The sequence below is a fragment of the Pimephales promelas genome, chromosome 9, assembly GCF_988280905.1.
Source record: "Pimephales promelas chromosome 9, fPimPro1.hap1.1, whole genome shotgun sequence".
NCBI lineage: Eukaryota > Metazoa > Chordata > Actinopteri > Cypriniformes > Leuciscidae > Pimephales > Pimephales promelas.
In genome coordinates, this window is record NC_142777.1 from 1999199 (window position 1) to 2014758 (window position 15560).

The 15560-nt window shown below is 39.1% G+C and overlaps 1 long non-coding RNA gene and 1 other non-coding gene across 2 annotated transcripts; both read right to left on the minus strand.

Annotated features, from left to right (window-relative positions):
- Positions 1-8855: 8855 nt before the first annotated feature.
- Positions 8856-11896, minus strand: LOC120464398 (uncharacterized). The gene is made up of 5 exons (XR_005618683.2): positions 11758-11896; positions 11431-11482; positions 11083-11136; positions 9260-9333; positions 8856-9036 (listed from the first exon to the last, which is right to left on the minus strand). It is a non-coding gene; the product is annotated as an uncharacterized LOC120464398 (long non-coding RNA).
- On the minus strand, positions 11212-11407 carry LOC120464424 (small nucleolar RNA SNORA74). The gene has a single exon (XR_005618688.2). It is a non-coding gene; the product is annotated as a small nucleolar RNA SNORA74 (small nucleolar RNA).
- Positions 11897-15560: the final 3664 nt, after the last annotated feature.

Sequence of the window (15560 nt, forward strand, 5' to 3'; positions counted from 1 at the left end):
ACCGTTTAACTTATCACCTCCTTTTGGTACATTATAAACGGTATGGCATTTTGAGCAATAATTAAAGGACTGACATTGAGATTGTTCACCGGTTACGAGCGATTCTTTATGCGTTCTGTAGCAGAAAGCGTTTCTGCAGTATCTGAGGCAGTCTGGGCAATGTTTATAGCTTGTGGCATGTGTGCGACACTCGCTTGTACAGCAAATATTACATACGTATTTGCATTTGTGTGTTCTCTTGTTTTTATGCGCCTTGAAGCAGAACGGACAAACGTAACTTCCTCCGATGAATCCCTTTAAATTTTTTATTAGATGATAATGCTGCTCGTGGTTAAAGAGATGTACTGTTTTTGGATGAATTTCGTCAGTGTTTTTGTACACCTGCAATTTGCCGGAGCAGTCTCTGTAAAAAACAACGATTTTTAACTCTAAATATTTTTCAAAAATGGACAGATTTTGAAACCCTATTTTTTCATTAGGCGTAAAACCACATGCTGTGTGGATTTCCCTCGCGGGGTTTTGTAGGTCTGCATCAGTGTAAGACGGATTAATAAAATGAGCGAGGCAATAACTAAGACACATGTTGTTGGTGAAGTTAGTAGGACTGAATAAATGCATTTTGTTTTTCTCTATCGATTCGCTAATTGCAAGATCTGTAATTTTCCTCCGTCCTCCCCCCGTCCTACCCAGAGCTACACTGACCTGAAGCGATAGCGTCGAGTCTGTGCTCAGCTCTCTATTGCTTTGTGCCGCTTGTTCAATCTGTTCAATAAATATTTCGGGGTTATGGTTGTTTTCGGGGGTCAAAACAGCATTTATTGATGTGGGTAGGCTAGATCCTGTTAGGGCAATGTTAATGTAACCATCGTTGCCAGCAACCTGTTGCGATAAGCCCACAATCTCACTTAAAATATTGTGCAGACGATGATTAAAATCTGCCAAATCATTTGTATCTATTTCACGGAGATTCAACGTTCTGTTAATTTCTACCCCATTGAAACGCGGTCTCGGTATTATTACAAAGTCACCCACACTGCCACCCTCAGATATTAGTGTGTCTATTTCCTCCCGACTCAACTCCCCATCCCTTCCCCCATTCTGTATGATTTCATCATCATCATTATTATCATTATTATCATTATCTTCGTCTAACCATGTTTGTTGTTCGACGATAAGATTTTGCAATCTTTCCCTAACTGAAAGTCCTGTAGTGTCTAACGCGTTTAATTGTTCACTTATTAGCCGTTGTAAAAGTTCGCTATTTCCATCACCTCTCGACATGATACCTTCGTCAGGGTCGATATTAGGAATGTGGTGATGATGATTCGAAACCTCCATATCGGAGTGGATGGTTTCATCATCATCATCCATATCTAGCCAGGATCGCTGTTCGGCAATAAGATTTTGCAATCTCTCCCGAGGCGGTAACCCCGTAGTATCAATCCCCGTTACCTGCTCACGTATTAAGCTCTGTAATTGATCGTTAATACTTTGACGCCTCGAGTTGAGGCGGTCGTCTTCATCAGAGTCGTTATCCGAACGTGCTCTTTTAGAAAGCATTTTTGTAAAAGTGGTTTATTTAAAATAGTGTATGACAAAAAACATACAATATACATAAAACTAATGTCTACAGATATGAAAAACGTAACAGGCATACAAACTCAAAACATCATGTTAATACAATTACAGACATTGTGTAAAATAAACAAGTTAAAAACAAAAGCTTAAAACTTTAATAAAAAATAAAAATAAAAAAATAAAAAACAAGCATTGAAAAAATGAGCGGTCATCATCTCCTCCTTAGGGTCTCGGGTAAATCTCTCAAAATACGTTGAATGATATTCAAGCGTTCAGAAATTAGCGTTACTGCTAGGGTGAGTATTTGCTGATCTCCTCTTACCTGATCAACAACTCCCCACAGACGCCTGTTTTCAGTCTGTGTTTGTTCGTGACAGTTTCCAAAAAACTCTACGGTGTTGGATAATTGTCCGGCGTGTTGATTTTGGAGTTCGATAATCCTGCGCTGAAGAGCAACTACTGGCGCTTGTGATTCGACGAGCAGATCCTCTGTTTCTTGGTAGGTTAAGGGTCGTGAAGCGACATCTAAAACCCTTAGAAAATTCCGGTTGGCACTGCGAAATGTGTCATAACTCAGTCTGTGAAAATCTTGAGGGGTGAATAAAGGTCTGAACGGATCATGGGTATCTTCATCGGAGTGTGTACTGGGTGATGAGTCTTGACATCCGACGGCATCCAGCACATCTGCCTGGGATTCTAAAAATATCTCCAAGTCTCTTTCGGGATAATCTGGTTCTAAAATAATAATAATAATGTTTATTATAATAGCAATTTATGTATTATTTATATGATATAGACTGTATAGTATCTCACCGCTATCTTCCGAAGAGGATGCGTTAGGGGTGACCTCACAGTCTCTCGAGGCAGAAAGTCGTTTCTTGTAAGAGTCTGCTGTACACTCCGTTTCTTCGTACTTCGTATTGGAGGTGCGCTCATCGGTCGGATTTTCCTCTGGGGATAAATGACATTTTTTATTAATTTAAATAACAATATATAAAAATATATTATATTAAACTAAAATATGTTATATTAAAAATGATCATGTATGTATAGGGTATTGCTTTACTCACCGCTATCAGGGTATGCTAAACGCAGACCGTTGTCTGGAGCATATTCTCCATAAGTTTCACGAAGCCTTTTAACCCCCCCCTACAGAGTTTTCCTCTGGGGATAAATGACATTTATTTTTATTAATTTAAATAACAATAGATTAAAATAAAATATATTAAACTAAAATATATTAAACTAAAATATGTTATATTAAAATTATCATATAGGGTATTGCTTTACTCACCATTGTCAGGGTATGCTAAGCGCAGATCATTGTTGGAGTCGTATTCACCATAAGTTTCACGAAGCCTCTTAACACCTTTCCCCGAAGAAGGCCTCCGGAGTTGTTTGCGACTTGGCTCCGTTGCAGATGCGTTCGTTCTGGTGTCCGGAGAAGTGTCTGAGTGCTCACTGTCCGCCCCTAGAGTACTCCAGGGTGTGACGTCCTCATAACCGTGTATCGGGTTGTCCAATGATGCACATACTGTTTCTTCTGACGATTGCATAGGTCGTTGTGTTACAGAGGTCTGTAACGCGGGGGATTCGAATGTGTTTTCTGCACTGTTTTGTAAAATTTCATCAAGCGGACAACCGTCTGATATCGCTTCATCATCTAAAACACATGCAAACAAATATATCACATACCCTTTTAATATTTTCATTACAGATATAAAATGGAAAATCATAAAAGACAAAGAAATAGGCTACTCACAAAGAGAATCCAGAACTTCTGCCAAATCAGCATCAAAATATAGATCCGGGAGTACATCCTCTATACATGATGATAAAAATATTTATATAAGTATATATACAAATAGTTTATAATAGTTTTGTTGCTAAATATTAAATCATCAACATACCGTATTGGTTTTCAGCCATTTTTCCTTAGAGACTCGAGACGTGGTGCAATATGGTTAGAGTGAAAGTGCCGAATGAAAGAACTTGTCATGTTTTTAAACATCCCGACTTTTCCCGCCATCTCATCCTTTTTTCAAAGGATATCTTTCAACTCCTCATGTGGTAGGGGGGCTTGTGATATTTTATTTTACGACTTACGAAAGATGTGGGGGAAACCCTCCAGGACTCATCAGATAACACCTCTAATAAAATAATTCGTACACTACAAACGGAAAAACAGGTATTGGGACTCCGTGTGGACGTGGCATGGGGTCGGGGCCAAGGGGTCAGTGTGTGTGTGTGTGTGTGTGTGTGTGTGTGTGTGTGTGTGTGTGTGTGTGTGTGTGTGTGTGTGTGTGTGTGTGTGTGTGTGTGTGTGTGTGTGTGTGTGTGTCACCAAAGTGTAGGCAGTGCGTTTATCTGGAAAAGACTTCCCTGCACCCCTTAGAACTCTAATTAATCCATAACAATGTACTCTGCTTTTGTTTTAACCAGTTGGATTATTCAAAGTTTTTGATTCCGAATGAAATCGACATGTAATGTAGAATCAAATAAAGTAGGCTATATAAAAACTATGTGAGACCTCAGGTCTGACTGTAATGGCATGTTTAAAACACTGAGGTAAACATTTTAAAATATAACTTTTAACATAAAATATACCACAGGCAAACTAAGAATAGGTATATTTGTTTGATATAAAACAATCGGTTTTATATGCCACAAAAGCGAGTATTTAGCTTTGGTTTTTTTTAAAACAGGCTCTGTCAGAGTATGGGACGAGTTTACGTGTGTCTCTATGAAGTGAGGACCAATGCTTCTTTATATAAATGGAGCAAATGTTTTATATAAAACGGAGGAATTTACTAAATAGCGTGTAAAGGTAAAGACTCCTGCTGCGTCTTAATGATATAAATTGACTAAAAACGGATTTTAAACATTGTTTTGTAAACGTATGTCTTTTTAAAAAATAAATGGTTTAGAAAAACAGTTTTCTGTAATGAAAAACCCCTCTTGTTTGACTTTTTCTGTAAAATGGTCGATCTTTGACTTTTTAATGCAATTTTTAAACTGTTTTAACATAAAATATATGACCCCGTGCATTTTTTATGAAATACTAAAGAGGTATTTTAGAAAACTTTTTTAATAGAACATTAAAATATATTACAACATTATTGTATTTGTTATAGTTTGTACAACTTCAAGTCTGTGTAAAAGATTTTTCCTTTTAATAAAATCACTATCTTTGTTTTATGTCGCCCTTAAAGTTTGAAAATGTATTGTTTTTCACCATCGTGGGGAAAATTTCCCCGTTCGCGTGATCACCCTGAAGTGGAGAGGGGATGGTGACGCACATACGAATAGGTATATTTGTTTGATATAAAACAATCGGTTTTATATGCCGCAAAAACGAGTATTGAGCTTCTGGTTTTTAAAACAACCTCTGTCAGAGTATGGGAGGAGTTTACCTGCGCCTCTATGAAGCGAGGACCAATCCTTCGTGAATGCGTCTTCTACGGGGCGTGAATAGAGCGTGGACCAATCCGCCGCACGTGCGTCTTCTACGGGGCGTGTGAGGAGGCGTGGTTAGCGCGCCTCATTGCAAGGCGTTAATTCTCTCATTTAAGTTTCATGCTCCGTCCTGAACGGACGTTTTTTAAAACAGTCCGCCGTATGACGTTGGGGGTGGACGTGCTGTACGTATGGATACCGTGTGCACTGGGGTCACGTGATGTGGGAGTGTCGTGGGAGGAGTCTGCGTGTGGTTCCATGCACAGACGCAAACAGTCAGTATGGTTTCTCCCGGTCGAGATGAATGGACGTGTTTCGTGGGGCTCCCGGGATTACATTTACACAAGTTTGAATCGGAGGACTTTTGGAATATCTCTAAAGTTTTGGATAAAGCATTGCAGCCGGATTTTTTAAACAGGATAAAACGTAAGTCTGCAATGAAAAACTTGTTTGACTTTTTCTGTAAAATGACCGGTCTTTGACTTTTTCACATATGAATAAATTTTTAAACTGTTTTAAAGGTTTTAACATTTACAGATGTATAAAACAGTAAAGAGACGTGTATTTTAATACTTTTAAACGACATGTAATTGTAAAACTTTTGCTCAAATACTTTTATTTTTTTGTTATTGAAGACTCTAAAACACCCGTCTTATTTTAAAATGCATTGGATGTAACGTTAAAGGCTTGCACTGTATCTATAAATGGGTTAATAGATTTAAACATTATACATGTTATGTGAAAAGTAATACTTTTTTAAAAATGTATGATAGAAATAGGTCTATTTGTTTGATATAGAACAACCGGTTTTATATGTTTTATTAAGAAAACATAACTATTTACTTGATATAAGTTTAATACATACGCTTTTAGATGTTTTTAAAAACACGATTTAATGCCCGCAGATGCATGAACGCTAAAGACACATGTATTTTAACTTTATACAATATTTTAATACTTTTAAAACGCGTAATTGTGAAAAGAGCGAAACAGATGTTTTATATAAAACGGAGCAATTTACTAAATAACGTGTAAAGGTAAAGACTCCTGCCGTGTCTTAATGATATAAATTGACTAAAAACGGATTTTAAAACATTGTTTTGTAAAACGTATGTCTTTTTAAAAAATAAATGGTTTAGAAAAAACAGTTTTCTGTAATGAAAAACCCCTTTGCTTGACTTTTTCTGTAAAATGGTCGATCTTTGACTTTTTAATACAATTTTTAAACTGTTTTAACATAAAATATATATGAAGCCGTGCATTTTTAATGAAACACTAGATGTATTTTAGAAAACTTTTTTAATAGAACACTATTACAACGTTATTGTATTTGTTATAGTTTGTACAACTTCAAGTCTGTGTAAAAGATTTTTCTTTTAATAAAATCACTAAACCTATCTTTTGTTTTATGTCGTCCTTAAAGTTTTGAAAATGTATTGTTTTTTCACTATCGTGGGGATCGTGCGATCACCCTGAAGTGGTGAGGGGGTGGTGACACGACCCCTCCGTAACAGGTGTCCAGTTCGGTACCGGGTCGGATGGATCGGGGTCCGGTTCGTGGGGAAATTTTCCCCCGATCACGTGACCAGTCCAGAAGTGGAGGTGGTGGTGAGGGGTGGTGGTGGGTGGTAAGAGGAGGGGAGACCGTGGGAATTTCCCACGGTGTACGTACAGTTCATAAGCGGGAGGGGTGGGAGGGGTAAAAGGGGCGGGGCTTATTTTTATGGGGGGCAATAAACCTGTCAGTTTGATGGGTTGTGCCGCACATCATCTCTCTGTTGTTGCGCTCAATGTGCAGTCTCTGTACCCTTTCATATAGGTATGTTTTTAGTGGTGTGGTTAGTTTGCATGGAGTGACTGTGCTTTGACAGCGCAATTCCAGCTTTGCTAAATCTTTTTCTTTTAGGCTGATTATTTTAAGAGCTTTAATTGTTCTCTGTCTGGAAATCGAGGCAGTATACATTGTAGATCAATCGTTTATGAGTTTGATGCAATAAATATACAAACGGATTTGATGTGGTAACCTCTTCTCTTGTTTTATAGTAACTTTTATCAATCCTGTTTGGGGATTGAGAGCTGAGATTGGGTAACTGAGTTGCAGCTGTACTTTCGCTAAAGTAGGCTATGTTTCGTTTGGTTGTTTTATATCGTGCACTGCAGTGATGTGTACTAACATGCATGTTTCCTTTATTGTTAAAGGGGCAACCTCGGTTGTCCTGCAGCGGAGGGGACCGCCCTCAGAGGTCCTACCACTCTGGCTAGCACCTCTTCCCCGAAGCCCTCCTAGCCTGAATGACATCCCTCAGGTCGCCTCTCTGGCTGGAGGGCTTCGGCTGAGAGCGCGTCCTCTGTTGCCAAGCTCCCGTAGGGGGGGGCTCTAGAGAAAACGCTCTCTCTCTGCTCTGATCAGTGTGAGGAGCTGGCTGATCTCTTGGCCCCACCCTACTCGATTTAGACTTTGCCTAAAGGCCAATTTATACTTCTGCGTCGAGGGTACGCCGTAATGTGCGGCGTTGGCTACGCACGTAGGCGACGCCGTTATGAGCATTTATACTTCTGCGTTCAGGTCTTGTTGCTCTGCAGTACTGCTCCGAAACGCTAGTTGGCGGCGGAGAGTTTTAATGTTCCACTGTGTTTAGATTCCTCGCGGCTAGATTACTACAAGCAATAGCGATTGAAAGAGAGTGGATCATGTTGGAGTTGGAGCTTATTGAGGTGGAAAAACAGTTCACTTTAGTGAAATTACTAAAAATGAAAGGCAGAAATGAGAGAAGACGTCGGAGGAGATGGTACGTGTGGAAATCATAGACAGTGATGGAAATGCGTGAGAAGGTATGTGCGGAAATGCGTAGGAGGAAATGCGATGATACCAAGCCGACCAATCACCGATCTTGCGGTCCGCGTCGTCGCGACGTGTAGTTACATTTTTGAGGAGGTGCACGTCAGGCGACGGCGAAGGGTACGCGCAATGGGACGCGTCTGTGCGTATGCTACGCCGTACCTACTGCGCGCACCCTACGCAGAAGTATAAATTGGCCTTTACGGGGGAGGTACCATGAGTGCAGCAGGCATAATGATATGACGCAACACCTGAAAATAGTGCCAAGCTTCCAACGTGACCGGCGCTAAGTTTGTGTAGTCATTACGCCTGCTGCACTCATGGTACGGCAGTAAAGTGTCTTGAATATTACGCAGGAATGAGAGTTTAGTTCCCGGTCATATCAGCCTAGAAAAGTCTTAGTGCACGTCAGTCTTAGTGCACGATGTAACTACAGAAGTGTCAAGTTTTAAATAGGAAAAATATCAAAACACTTTGGTCTTTTTTTTTTTGTTGAGAAATGCTAATGGTCTTGTGCACTTCTTCAATGATTATGCTAAGTTACGCTAAAAGTGGTACCGCCAGAACCACAGATCGGCTGAATGGATTCAAGAACGGTAAAACTCAACACTTTAACTCTGGGGGAGTTGTAAATGAGCCTATTTCCAAAGAAAGTGGAGTATCCCTTTAAATCCATCCCGTCGCACTCAGGGCAGCAGCCTTTGGAGAGTGCGGCCTCCGCGGGGTCACAGCCCAAGCAGCAAACGCATAGGAAGTGCCGTTCTCCGCCAACAAGCGGGCCTCTACACGAGGCACAGGTGGTGCAAGGAATTTCAAACACCTCAGAAAATTATTTTGAAATATTGAAAAAAAGATTTTTTTTTTTTTTTTACACAAAAATAAGTCTGGAAAATGGGGAAGTAGTCTTATTTTTAGGTATATACAGTAACTATCCTACCAAAGACATTGACAAACTGATTACAAGATAAACACTTACAAAGAGTAACAGTCACTTCAGCCTTTATTCCAAATTCATCTTTTTTACAACATCAAGAACGTCGCTTCAGTTTAACATTTAATATGCTGAACATACAAATACAGTTAACGTGTTAAAAAGCACTGATCATTTAAAGTTGAAAAAATGACCAGATCTTAATTCCTTTAAATCTTCACACACACCTTTCCTACAACAAAAAGAAAGCAGTGTTAAACACACACTACGACATTAATAGTACATTAAGAGAAGTGTAGCAGGCTTCTTTGTCAGATTTTTGTAGACCATCACAACAAAAATCAGTGCCAACCCTGCAGATGCTCTTCCAAGATTACAGACATGACAGCAGAGGAGCGCTTCTGCCATCATGGTATCAGCTTGGGTCAACTCTGAAGAGCAGATAAAGGTTATACCTGTGCTAGAGCATGATGGGCCGTCATCCAGTGTTCATCCAACCATCGCTCTCTTCCTGTTCATCCATCTCTTCCTGCAGAGAAGGGAAAAGCTGACATTCACAACCCGTTTTACTTCCCTAGCGTCAGTGTTGTAGTCGAGACCACCTCACTCGAGTCCGAGTCGACACCAGAGAGGGTGTGCTGTATTGTGCTGTATTGAAAACCCTTTAACACTGATGAACGCGGGTTAACAATGACCAGCCTGCAAAAAAAAATTGCTTATAAATCACTCATTATGCTTCATCACCAAATATTGATTTCAATCTTTTTGTCAGGTCGTTTTCTTTCTAATTAGCCTTTCACCGAGTCCTGTCCCCCTTAGTTACTGTTGCTACATCCGACAAACAAATAGTCAAACGCAACCAGCGCGACAGATTGGCATGTCAAGGTAAACCCATGCGCTTCAGTGACCGCTCACGTAGCGTTTTCGGCTTTGGAAACGGAAAGAACTCCTCCAGACAATCTCTCGGGGTACCTAGTGTCCGGTTTACAAACGCCGTGGGCGCATCGCTTCACCATCTTGCTTGGCGTCAATGTTTGACGGACCTGCTCACACAGTAACGATTGCCATGTGTGACTGGACAATGGTCGTTTTGGGGGAGGGGCCGGCGAAATGTAAATTAAGACGGGTATTATTTTTTCAACTAAATGAATGTTCAGCTAGTTAACTGGAGAAGTTTTATTTATTAACATTAGGTAACTCTGTGCAGTTTCAAAAGGGGTGGAGGACAATATCGATCCAGAGAAAAAGGTTAGAGTTAACATTTTAACATTCAACCCGTCAGCTGAAATACTCCTTACACCACATTTAGCATAATCGTTTGATCTGACTACAGCACTTTAAAGCTAAATGTAAAAGCTTATTTAAGTTTTATTTTAAACGTGAAGATGGCCAAAGCTTGGCATGTCACTTCTTAGTTGCAAAAGTTTTTATTTTTGTATGAAGACAAAAGTAATAAACTAAATATAATTTAAATGGAAAGAAATACAACAATTTAAGTCTACTGCAATCAATCACATAGGAAAAAGTAAACTAGCCTACATTTACATCCTGAAAACCGTTTTTGAGTCGAAAATGGATTGCATCGAATCTTGAGCCTAAAATTCATTATCGAATCGTGACTTTCTGAATTATCCATCCCAATTACTCCTCCAAGCTTATTTTGAGTTAAACAAAACATTGGTCAATTTTACATAGAATATTTTTAAAACCCAGTTTATCACAATAGGGCTTTAATGTTTATCAGGAATTTGTTTAGAAATGCTTTTATTTTGTACAAAATGGCAGTCATTTACAGTAAAAAATGAACAGCCTACAAAAGAAAAAACTGAATCACTCTTACGCTGTATTATCAGATTAAATTCAACTTGTTTTTCAGTTTAGACAAGTTTTGCGTTTATTTCTCAAACTGATTGTAGGCCTCATTGATCTGAGATTAAAGTTAATCTATGGAAAAGGCTGGAATACTGAAAGGTGTTGTGAAAGTAATTTTTCAGAAGCAATATTCTCAGTGTTCAATCAGCTTCAATACATTCAAATCTGCATATTGTAATATATGCACATTTAAAGAGCATAAAAGATTCACAAGCAATTTTTGTAGGACAGTCATTTGAGATCAAGTGTTAGTCAGTAAATTTAAGTCCAATTCATCAACATTAACTAGCATTTTCTGGTATGGGAAAATCCTCTAGGTGAAAGTGATCCGACACAACATGAGGGTTAAGGAAAGGGACGATTTTAATTTCATGCCGACTTTAAACGGCCAAAACTAAACACTTACCCGTCTCAACACAGCTGGCCATTAGGAAGCAGGTATTCTGGGGTCTCCTGAGCCCTGTAACAACAGCATTAGTTACTCTCAAGATCAAGAGTGTGACTGAGAAGCTCACACACACATTTGTGTATGAGGAGTGTGGGCCCTCAGACTAGGGCTGGGTCACGTGATGAGCTCAGTCCACTCTCAGAGGGCCCGGTCTGCCAGTGCTGACCCGCAGGACTCACTAAAACAGCCAGACCTGCACCAGCACCAGACGGCAGAGCCTTTCTCTCCCAGCAGAGTAACACTGGCTCAGGCACGGGCGGCCTGTCAGCTGACTACCGCTGGGTCCACACACACACTTAAACTTACATTAGAGATGCTCCATCTTCATCTGAGGTCAGCACACGACACACTCAGCCACCTGAAATAACAAAAGACCAACATACATGATCAATATTGCGTTTTCAACACATGAGTTTCATCTGCAAGCTCCACTGGAGATCTGTGACTTCTAAAACACTGTTTTAAAGCTGTTGAATTGCACACGGCTAAAGTTGAGGAAACAGCAGACCACGTGTTTCTGAGACCACGTGCTGCTGAAACCCGCGCGCGCACAATCTAGCATTAGTCAACGTCAGAATAAACTGTAAAACTATCCGAACTCTACAAATTGTAAGCCAAAAAATTAATGCTTACCTTCTTGTAGCCTTTTAACGTTTTCATCATCTTCTTGTGTTCTGACTCTCTTCCACTGAGACATCGCGAGTGAAGGATCGAGCTGAAGAGTGCGCCGCTATTTATAGCGCTCCTCCATACCAGCGAAGAAGAGCGAGCGTGACGTCGCGCGGTGACGTGTGATTCGTTCGGTCTCATGAACTAACTGATTCATTTGAATCGATTCGAAAACTCAAAGGTTTTTTTCGCACTCTGTAACGAGGTCTTTGCCAACGTCAAGTACATTCAGTAGTTCAGGTGTACAAATATATTTTCACAAATCCGTCACATTCCCTGCATCAGCACAGCAGTGGTAAATGTTCAAAAGCTTGGAAGCCACAGTTGAGAGTCGACTCCCTGGTCGATTCGAGACTATTTGTATTGTTCATTTTCAGACAGTAGATGGCGCTGTACCTTCAGATTTGGGTTTTGAGCTGCACAAGTAGGCCTAGCGCAACAGATATTCACTCAAAGTTTTGTCTAGCTATATGTATTGTATGTTTAAGTCCCCCGTGGTGAAAAATCTAGCTTTTAATGTTGTTTATGTGTCTATACGGTGTTTTTAATATGCTTTAAAACAAACCATGTGCAAGTCGACAGCATTGCTGAGTATTTTCTGCTTAAAACTGCAGTGAACAGTCTCTAAAACACGCTTTGAAATCGCTGGTGTTTCTAATTTTATCAATTTAAATTATTTCAGAAAATGTTTATATCCTACATGTTTAGGTAGCAACGAGGTTAAAAAAGATCACATTTAAGCCTTTTAACCGTTGTTTCAAAAAAGTAAATGTTATTCCACATGTATCACAGAATGATGCATAGGCTACATGCAACTTAGCCCTTAACCAGACTCTAGTCCTACCTTAACGTAAAGTAAAGTGTAACCATTAATCTATCTATCTATCTATCTATCTATCTATCTATCTATCTATCTATCTATCTATCTATCTATCTATCTATCTATCTATCTATCTATCTATCTATCTATCTATCTACAATTTGAGAGTGAGTGAATAATTGAGGTAGAGATGAATGGATATTTGTGTTTAAATAAAAGTCTAAAATCGCAATTCAAATTCAAACAAATTCAAACGCAATTCAACTCAAAAAAAGAGGTGCAAAAAAACAATTCAGAACTCTATTTCTACAGAATATTCTTAGGCTTATACTGGGCAAATAAATGTTAATTTTATGTTGAAAACAATAGCTAGTAATGACCTATTATGAAAAAGTGCAGTATACAGCACAGTACACAGGGTGTAATACTGTATCCCGCAATCCATTGTGTCTGACTACCTTCCACATTAGTGAAAACCTGGTGAAAACCAGCCATTTTTTTTTAAATCAAAACATATTGGGCACAAAATAAATGGCATGCTTTAGTTTTGACGTAAGCAAGTAGGCCTACTTGTATTTACGCATATTATGAATCAAAACTAAATACAATTTGAGTTCAGAGAGGTCTAATGGAAGTCTCTACACTGTAAAAAAAATATTGTTGGTTTAACTTAAAAAATTAAGTAACCTGGTTGACTTAAATTTTTAAGTTGAATGAACTGGAAAAAGTGAGTGAATACATTGAAGGAGATTGATTTAATCATCAGAAACTCAAAAAGTTATCTGAACTAAATAAATTATTTAAGTTGATTTGACAAAAGAACAAATGTTGTAATAATAAATCTTAAATATATATTTTTTTACAGTGTAGAAGTCCTATTGTATTGTTTTCAAGCCGTGACTTTTAAGCGTCATTACATTTCCCACAGAATAATGATGTCATTGACGACAGATCACCAGCGACGGCCCGAGTGACAGACAGCAGCGGTTTATTGCCTTTCCCAAGAGTCCTGGCGTCATTCTGTCCTATATAAGGATCTTTCCCACTGGGACGTCTTCCCCCATCCCGAATCCCACTGTTCGGATGTGGATTCCTGAGCGGGCCTGAGGCATCACCATAGCAACGGTCACCAGCTGGGAGTGCCGGAGTCGGGATGGGGGGCTTCGAGTGCAACCGAGGGCCACCAAACAACAGCATAACATCTTCTGTTGCCCATCCTGACCTTAAAGATTTGCCACAAGCCTTTGATAGAGTGAAGGGAAGCAAACACACAGCTGGCGTATTATTACCAACACCACGAAACTTCACAAAATCAGCTATTTATAGGCAGCCATAGTGCAACAAGTTGTTAGATGCAATTTATACCAAGATTTACTCCTTCGACACTTCACACATTATCAGTTTATTCGCGGTAGTTTATAAAATGGTGATAAATATGAGCAGAACTCAGTGGATATTTGACTGGTTTTGTCCTTCTGTTGGACTCTCACACATGAATTATGTTGAATATCTGTTAAATTTAACTCCACAATTAGATAATACCAGTTTAGCTCAACCAGTGACCAAGCAATGCTTCATGTTGTCTAGACTTTCAAAAACCCATCTGGATAAAATTTGGATATGCAAGAAAAATCTAATTTATGGTTAAATCTGACATTGGGTATTTTGAAGTGCACTTTTTCTTGTTGCAATTTGCAGTGTGAATACTTGCACCATATTTTCTACAAAATGGCATAGAAAAATGCACAAGTAAGTGAATTGGGATACACCCATTTAGGATGCACCAATTTTTAATCTAATATAGTAAGGAAGTTCGCAATTTCAGATGCAATGAAACTTTAAAAATTACTTTGGAAATATTAAGAGAAAAAATAACTATTTGGAGAATACTGGCCATCCACAAGCACTATTTTAAGCTATGAACAAAGAAATAACATTTAAATATGTATTTTGGTGATCAAAGACGATTTTTAAAGGATAAAGTTATTGACTATAGGAGGACTTTAACCTTCATTATATTATCTGCCATTAAATCACCAATAAATTATAACTTTTTGGAAGAATTGACAAAGGATAACAGCAGTAGACTAAATCTAGGAGACGCATATAACATCTACGAACAGAGTAACAATGTATTCATTCTTTATTTCAAAGTCTTATTTACAAATACAAATATTACACAGGTGTTTTGACTCTGTTAATTTAACATTTCATATAGAGAAAACACACACGTACAGCAGATTAGCGCAGAGACCTGCCCGCATTCAATCTCTCTCATCTGTAAAGTGCATCAAACATGTATGAATGGAAACTTTGCTTTGGGATCTTGAATTATTACATATTAGTTTTGCGGCATTATTTTTGTACCAGTAACAGTCAATTTGCCCTGAATCAAAGGGCAGGTTTAAAATGAAGTGACCCTGTACTGAGGTCTGTCTGACCTGGGAAGCATCAGAAACCGAACCCGTGTGATGTGTGTCCGGAGCCGGTGTGATGAGCGCTGATCCCGGGACACAGAGCACTCGAGCCTTCAGAGGTAGAGCGTTTCCATCAAAGTCCTGAAACGCGAGGCGAAACTCAAAGTGACCTGAGCTCTGCGAGGATTGGTCACTCAGCTTGGGCCCGTTCTGAATGACTCCTTTATTTCCAAAGGAGAACACAGTTGACCGCTCACACACCTTTAGTTCCTCATGCACAGGGTCGGGAATCGAATACTTGAGGTCAGGAATCGGTTATAAAATTAAAATTTCGATTCTTCTCATCGATTCCTTTGTGATCAATGCGTTTTCATGCGTAACTATATTGGACAACTCTTAAAGTGACAGTACTCTATAATAACACTAATCAAACAACAGAGTGAATATTCGACTGAATGACTTTAGTAACTATATGTATATGTTTTTATAAAGTTAAGCTCCACCCACTACCTCCTGAACTTCAGCCAGCT